The following is an 8245-nucleotide window of genomic DNA, read 5'->3' on the forward strand; positions in this document are numbered from 1 at the left end:
TACTACTTACGTTTCTAATGTACCTTTTAAGTAGGGCATGATATGATAATATACCTAAAAAGAAGAAAATTAATCAAAGAACAAGAACGGGTATAGGGTATAGGTTCAAGGTATAGGGTATAGGGTTTAGGGTATAAGGTATAGGGTTTAGGGTATAGGGTTTAGGGTTTCTAATGTACCTTTTAAGTAGGGCATGATATTAATATACCTAAAAAGAAGAAACCCAAAATTGGGTTTAGGGTATAGGGTATAGAGTTAGGGTATAGGGTATATGGTTTAGGGTTTAGGGTTTAGGGTTTAGGGTGTATAGGTTCAGGGTTTAGGGTTTAGGGTATAGGGTTTAGGGTATAGGGTTTAGGGTTTAGATCAGATATTTTATTCGTATTATATTACCTTATGTAGATTAGAGAATGAATTCTTTTAATCTAGATTTTTTCATAAAAATAAAGAAAACTACATGATTCTTGCAAATTGATTGAAAAATGTTAATGTTAGAAGAAAAACTCATAATTAAGGTATTTAAGACAGCATCAATTAAGCTTATTTATTATATTAATATGTTATAGTTGAATTGTGTAAAATTTAGAAAAAATAGGACATAATATTTATCATAATTGATACATTTTAGATGTCTATCAAATAAGAATATTAGGTTGGTTTTATTTAAAACCACTCTTCAAAATTGGGTGTATATGAAAATCCCCTTTTACTAAATTACTAGCTCCATAAAATCAGTTCTATTATCAACAAGGGGCTAGCCTGTACTAGAGTAAATAAACAAGCGTCCTTATTTAGCAAAAGTCTGATTTAGAGTAAGGTCAGTAAACGGTTACTGACGTTTCGATTATCAAGAAGGGCATGATGTTGCACTCTACATATTCCAATTCCACCATAAAACAACGCCATTATCAAGGCCAAATTTCTAGATTAATTCATTCAAAAAGCTCGAAAGACCTCAGAAACAGAGCAGCAGAAAGAAAAAAAAAAAAAAATCCAAAACAGCAGATAGAAAAGCTTTGCTTGCCTTGCGAACGTGGAAGTAGATGTCATCCACTTGGAGAACAAGATCGGTTGCTTCTTCAAAAGGGCCAGACGGATACCTACATTTTACACATGCAGTCAGACCTCATTCAAAAGGAAAAGGATACATAAAAAAAAGACCAGAGGATGAACGATTGAACGTTGCAGCTTACCGGGAGTTTCCATTCCGGAGGATCTGAGTATGGGCCATAACTTTCACTACCTAGCTAGCTCAAATTCTCAAGGAGCTGGGAAGAAGATGTGCACTCTATCAGTTAGGTTATATCTCCTGGAAAGGTTTGCTTCTTCTACTTCTTCTTCTTCTTCTTCAAAAAGGAGTGAGGGATTAAATATCTATCCAATGCCAATGGCTTGGTGGGCAGAATGCTCCCACCTAGCAAGCAAATCATTAAGAGTTCTGCAGACCAAAGAAGCTTTTCAATAAGAGTTCTGCAGCTAGCTTCTTAAACTACACTGTTTCTCTTTTTTGGGAAACACCTGAATCTTCATTTAAGGGACTCTTTCATGCAAATGGTTTACTGATTATTCAAAATATAAGTCAATATTTTTTTCAAAAAAAGTTGTATATATATATGCAAACATTACTCGTCAATTTATTAATAAAAGAAACGTGAATGCATCGATGAAGAGAATGTCATGATAAATGTGGCTGTGGCACTTGACACCTAACAACTTGCTTGAGTAAATTTGAGCATCTTGAATTCATGATCTTTTACAGGTAGCTTTGTGCAACAAGAAATTAATCTTCTACCTTACTAAGAAAACTACTATTATGTTCCTTTTTTTAATTCTGTCTAGTACCAATCAGAGTGTAGTTTTGAAGTCTCTCTAATAAGAATGGAGGCTAATTAAACTTGCAGTCGAGATGCTCTGTTTTCCATCTTCTAGTTTCTTCTAGATGGGGCTGCTAGCATGATTTTTCTAAGATATGAAACCAAGTCATTCCTCATAAAAGCACAAATTGCTTGCTTTCATCCCTTCATTATTTGTCAGTTTGCTACGAAAAGATGTTTGGCGAATAACTATATAGTTTCATTGTTCTGAAGCGTAGACTTTTGAATGAATGGTTATTAGGAACTGACTTCTATATATGACTCCCAAGTCTCAACCTGTTTCAATTCTTGAAAATGTTTGTTGGAAGAGACAATTGTTAGTACTGTGTGGGTCATAATACTTGGGTTGCAGATTGCTAAGGTACTTTTACTCACTGTATATTACATATGTGGTTGATTTTTCCTTTTCTTTCTCAAGTGTTTGTTCAAATTCCGCTTCACTTTTATGCATTGATAAATGAAATTGATAGGAAACTTGCGTATTGGCACAGAAATATGACACAAAATGTTCAGTAACATACTATGTTCAGTAGCATACTAGTCACTTGATCTCTTACACGTAACTTCCTCGATTTCATGTAACAAAATACAATCTTCGACTTTTCTGCTAACAGAACTATAATTATCTTCCTTTCTTAATTTTGTCCTCTATCAATCAGATTCTGGTGACTGTAGCAGCGACTTCATATGAGGTAATTAAATTGTCCCAAGGGAAGAGAATCCTTGCATCAGAAGGATCAGGAGCAGGTGCAAACTGGAGAGAAGTGCAAAACCTTGTTTCTTATTGTGCCTGTGAAATGGAGATTCCTGCTCAGGTATCTTTTCCAATATTCAATAATGATGAGAAGCAGGGTTCGATTAACAATTGTGCTATAGTCATGTGTTGGCAATACCAATAAGATGCTCAAATTTACACCAAGTAAGCTGGTAGGTGCGTGTCAAGTGCCACAGCCACATCTATCATGACATTCACCTCATCCATGTTTGTCGTAGAGTACTATCTCCTACAACGATTTCCAATTCCTTAAGGTAACACTCCTATCCATGCGTTCAGGTTTCTTTTAAAAAGTTGATGATTAATGTTGGCATACCCCTTGTTCTGAACTTGTTTTGTAAATTAAGCACTTTTTCTGTAAAAAAAAAAATTAATGACTAATGTTTTTGCATATGAATTACCAGAATCCCATATCTTTAAATTGCTCCTTCCAAAAGGAAAAGGGTAAAGTCACCACAGAAATGGTGGTCATCCCCATACATTGATTTTATTTCCTTTCTAAACAAGGATAGGTTTTTACACAAAGAATTTCAAGATATTATCTTGACCAAGTATTCCGATAGATTTGATGACTTGATCTCCAGTTCTCCACTCTGTGAATAGTAGGCTAAAGTAATTCATTTCCTTATCTATTTCTGGATACCCTTCTGTTGTTGTTACTTGTTCTTGTTCTATTCCTAGTTTACACACTGAACTCAGCTCAAGCTTGCTTCTTTTTCATTCATTGGAAAAGAATGAAAATAGGTTTCCTAGTATATGCATGCAATTAGAATTCCTCAATCATATTTCAACCTGAACATGAACTTTTGTGTTCTTAACAACTTTGGAGAGGGACTTAGCGGTCCTGGCATGGGCTACCAGCCTACCAGTACCAATCTTCAATCATAATACACTCTTTTATTATGAAGGTAGCAATTAGCTAAGGTACATTCCAACTTAATGCAGTCTCAAGGAAGGTAACCATGCATTAGTATCAATAGATTAAGCCAAGATAATTTTCCACTAACAGTACTTAAATTTTGCATTCTACAGAACCTTATATATATAGAATGCCTGTATATATATATATATATATATATATATATATATGAGCACATCNCAGCCTCAATTAAGTAAGAGTGTATTCTACCTCAATACTCAGATTCAATCACAAGAGTGTATTTCCTCCATTATTCTAGAATGTATCTAACTTATGTATAGTTTTAGGTATTAGTTTTGTATTCTTGTAATTAATTAGGCATTACTTATTCTAATTATTTTCCTTCTGTAAATAGTCAACAACACTAGACTATATTATGTACGCTTTGTTAATACTAGTTTTGTATACGAAGGGAAAGTATACTTCTACAATATATATATATATATATATATATATATAATAAGAACTCGGTTTGGTTTAAACACTTAGGGTGTTTGATCAATCCTATGTTCTTCACTTCTTCTTCATCAATTTCGTTTTGAGGAGGAAACAATAGTAAATCTTAGAATTAAAGTATCCGATGGTATTGAGCAGATTATCATATTGGTGGAATAAAGGTCGATTGAAGAGGTTGGGATTTGTTTTAGCATTGTTGTCCCTATGTTCTTCTTCATCAATTTTCATTTCTGAGAAGGAAACAATAGTATATCTTAGGTATCAGATGGTATTGAGCAGATTATCATATTGGTGGAATAAAGGTCGATTGAAGAGGTTGGGATTTGGTTTCTTGTTTTAGCATTGTTGTCTGTTTCAGCAAATGAAAGTTTGGAGCAACAAGATTTTTTTTAAGTCAGAGTGGTAGGAAAGAGGCTGAATCTGATTACTTGGTCAGCATGTCAAAATTGCATATCGTTGGAGTTCTTGGTTATAAGCATATATATCTGGCATGTAAGACCAATTTCAAATCATCTTTCTTGAATATATGTTGTCTTGAAGTAATTTAAATTTAATAATGCATGTGGACTTGAAATGTTTGAGAAACAAACGCTGTTGAGGAATGATAAACCATGCTAAACTTTTCCCTCTCTAGTTTTCATCCCTTTTGTTATCTGTCAGATTATAGTAGCTAGGTGGGCGAGTCTAACAATCACAATTGGTCACAGAAAGCAAGATTTGGCTGGAAATTTGTGGTTGGTAAAATCATTGGACTCCTTGGAGAAGCATTTGGAAGTGTGGGTGGTGTTGGAGGGGGTGGCAATATTGTGCCACTGCTCAGTCTCATTATTGCCTTTGATCTCAAATCAGCAACTGCACTAAAAATGTAAGCACAGTGTAGCTAATTTATGTTGCTGTAGTGCTGCATTATCAACTGGTTTGTTCTGTTTTCTTTTTGATACATTGAACTGCACAGAACTAAAAAAAAAAAAAATAATTCAACCCAATGCATCCAGCATCATTCAATAATATAACACTAACTCCTGTGGTTGAGGATAACAGAGAGTTCTCATAATAAAAACATAAATACTCGAAAAGTATTCATCAATGAGCATCTAACTCCAGAAATCTGTCACGATTAAATCAGTAGTACGTACACATATGTAGGCACAACTCCACAAAATTTCAGATCAGTTCGAGTTACCAAGTCCTATCAAACTGAGGTGATCAAGCATATTGAATGAACTTTTTGGAATGTTGGGAAGTGTCACCTTCACAAGTCCAGATTTCCAATGTTGTCCTTCCTCATAGGATTTGGGTTATGCACCACATCCTGACTTGTAGTACACACCAGCTTCTTCTTGAAGCCAAGTTTCTTAAACATGGTTGTCCACTTGTTTGATCCTTTTAAATTCCTAGTGCCCAACTTCTCCTCCTCTTTCTTTAGATTCTCGATGACGTCATTCATCTTCAAGATTGTGATCTCAAGAGCAGAAATTCGCCTCTTATTTTGTTGAACATCATGTTTTAACTCTTGATTATTGAGAGAGTTGAGCTCAATAATTGTTCTTAAAGACAAGACACGGCTTTTTGCCGCATTAATCCGAACTTCAGGAGTCAGATTTTTACAAGTCAAAGATTGACAAATCTGCTCTCTCTCTGATTCAGCCAAATATGGATGCAACTGCATGTTGAAAACAATATGAAACATTAACATATCAATATACATATATAAAGGGTAAAAAACCAAAAGAAAACCCAGACATAAACTAACAAAGACAAAACTAAATAAATTCACCTGTAGATACAATGCAATAGCAAAATATAAATTGTCCTCCACAGCTCTAGCATGGCGGACTGAGTCTGCTAATTTTTGAAATTGAGCCACTGACAAGTTATTAGCAGCATTGTTCAAGAGGTAGGCATCAACAAGATTAGCCAACACAATTGCATTATCATTAGTGGCAATCTCTTCAATACCCTCATGTTTGTAGAGATAGTGGTTGGCAAGGCGTTGGACCGTGTTGATGTCAAAACGATAAAAATATTGTGGAGGAACTCGATGAAGATGTGCATCAATACAACGCTCGATACATTCCACGCATTGTTGGGAAGCATGAAGAGACAACGCAGATCTGTGTAGGCCAAGAAGTAGCTTACTGTTGGATATTGGACATACTTGGCTAAAATACCAAGGAGCAACTTGTTCAAGGAATGCTTTTTTCTCCTCAGCCCCTATTTGTGAAGAACTTCCTTTAGATAGCTGTGTCTTGAGAAAAAAGAGTGAAGCATGGGACTTGATGGTGCCGGTACATTTTTCTACAACCCCACATTTGTTAGCGTACTCTAGAACTTTAGGATCCTTGCAAGATTTCAAAAGCTCTGCGCATATTTCCCAATAATCATAGAGTGTTGGTTCTTCAAGAAACTTCATGGTTTGTTGAATTAAAGCATCCTCCAACTCCATATATTCAGCCGCACAGAGGAAAGGAAGAGATGTTGAAGCATTCATAGGACCTCTGATGCCATAACATAACTTGTGAATATACAAAAACACTTCAGCTCCACCAGGAAAGTCTGGCAATTCATATAGCGGTGCTGATGAATCCTCCAAGACCATCTTTCTTAAACGGTTGGATTTGCCTGAGAAGATGGACTGCAGAGAAATCAAATGGAAGAAAATTATAAGTCAAAAGAAACTTGATCCATTAATTGTGAGGCCACAACTATGGTAATTAATGGAGTCAAAGCCACCATATATATCAAACAGCCGAGAAGCTTTGCTTGCCTTGTGAATGTGAAGTCCGTGTCACCCACTCGGAGAACAAGGTCGGTATATTCTTCAAGAGAGCCACACGAAAACCTACATTGTACAAAACAGTCAGACCTTAGTTTATAACAAGCTAGAATTAATATTCAAGAGAATGAAAGGTTGTGCAGCTTATGATTTCTGAAGACTTACTTGTTGTCGCATGGAGAAGCATCTAAGGGGATAATGCTTTCATGATAACAACCCAAGATTTCGTGTTTTATAGAAACTTGAGTCGTCGTAAAACGCTTATTGTTCAGGTTGTGAAGGTACACCTTTTTACCCCAAAAACCCCCTTTGAGCAGGAGCTCGTCTGTGTAGATTGAGCACTTTGGAATAAAGCGCATTTGCAACTTGTTCCATTTTCTGGGAATTATGATACTCTCTTTAACCCACACCAGATGTTGGTAATCCTTCAAAATCCATAGTGTGATAACATTTCCTAGGCCTCCATTCGAGAAGTCGAACTCATATGCTGCAACACATCCATTCACTTCAATCATGTCCAGTTTCCAGCTGGGGAGACGAGAAGCCCCACTGTGAGCTTTATGATATTCTTCAGGAAATGGGATCACTCTGAACCGCTCTTGTTCAAAGTCGAAAACCAATACAACAGGCCAACCCTCGATACTCATTTCCAGCCAATGTCTGGCCCCATGGAGGAACACACTGTCACACCCCAACTCTAAGTTTGGCCAAAAAATATCATCACAATCAAAAGCAACATCACCCAAGTCTTTGTCTTGTATCTCTAGACGCCTCCATGTACCACCAAGAGTGAATATGTTGAACACGAAACTGCTTTCGTGACATAGTATTTGGAGAATCTTAGTCTCGTTTGTCTGAGGACTAAAGCCAATGCAAGCTGAATGAAGCTGGTAGCGGAAGCAGCTAGCACCAGTACTAGTTAAGTCCTGGGGAAGAGTAATAGAGTCTTGGGTGCAGAGGTTAAAGATAACCAGCTTATGAGGAAAATAATGATCATGCCTATTATAAATGCAGACCAAGCCATTGATACTCAACAGGGAGTGTTGGAAAGTGCATCTTACATAATTATGTTTAGTTTACTTGATATGCACGCAGATTTTGTATTTACTGCAGTAGATCACATTAGCTAGAATATTCTGTATCTTTCTCTTGTTTGAGTAGTAATTGTAATAGGATTCCTTCTTAATTGGTTTCCTAACTTGTAGGAGAACCACAGACGTAGGGTAGGTGATTTGTATATATTACTACACGATGAATACAATTGATTTATTCAGCCAAACCATCTTTCCTATATGGTATCAGAGCAGGCTTAACGACCTGTCTTCTCCCTCTGCAAATATCTTGCAGCCTTAATCCCTTTTATTCTCACATATTCCCTCATGGCTATCAATGATGTCATCTCCTCAAACAACCAAGACAGTTCGTCCTCCCTGGATGAATCTGCC

The sequence above is a fragment of the Fragaria vesca genome, linkage group LG1 (genome assembly GCF_000184155.1).
Source record: "Fragaria vesca subsp. vesca linkage group LG1, FraVesHawaii_1.0, whole genome shotgun sequence".
Lineage (NCBI taxonomy): Eukaryota > Viridiplantae > Streptophyta > Magnoliopsida > Rosales > Rosaceae > Fragaria > Fragaria vesca.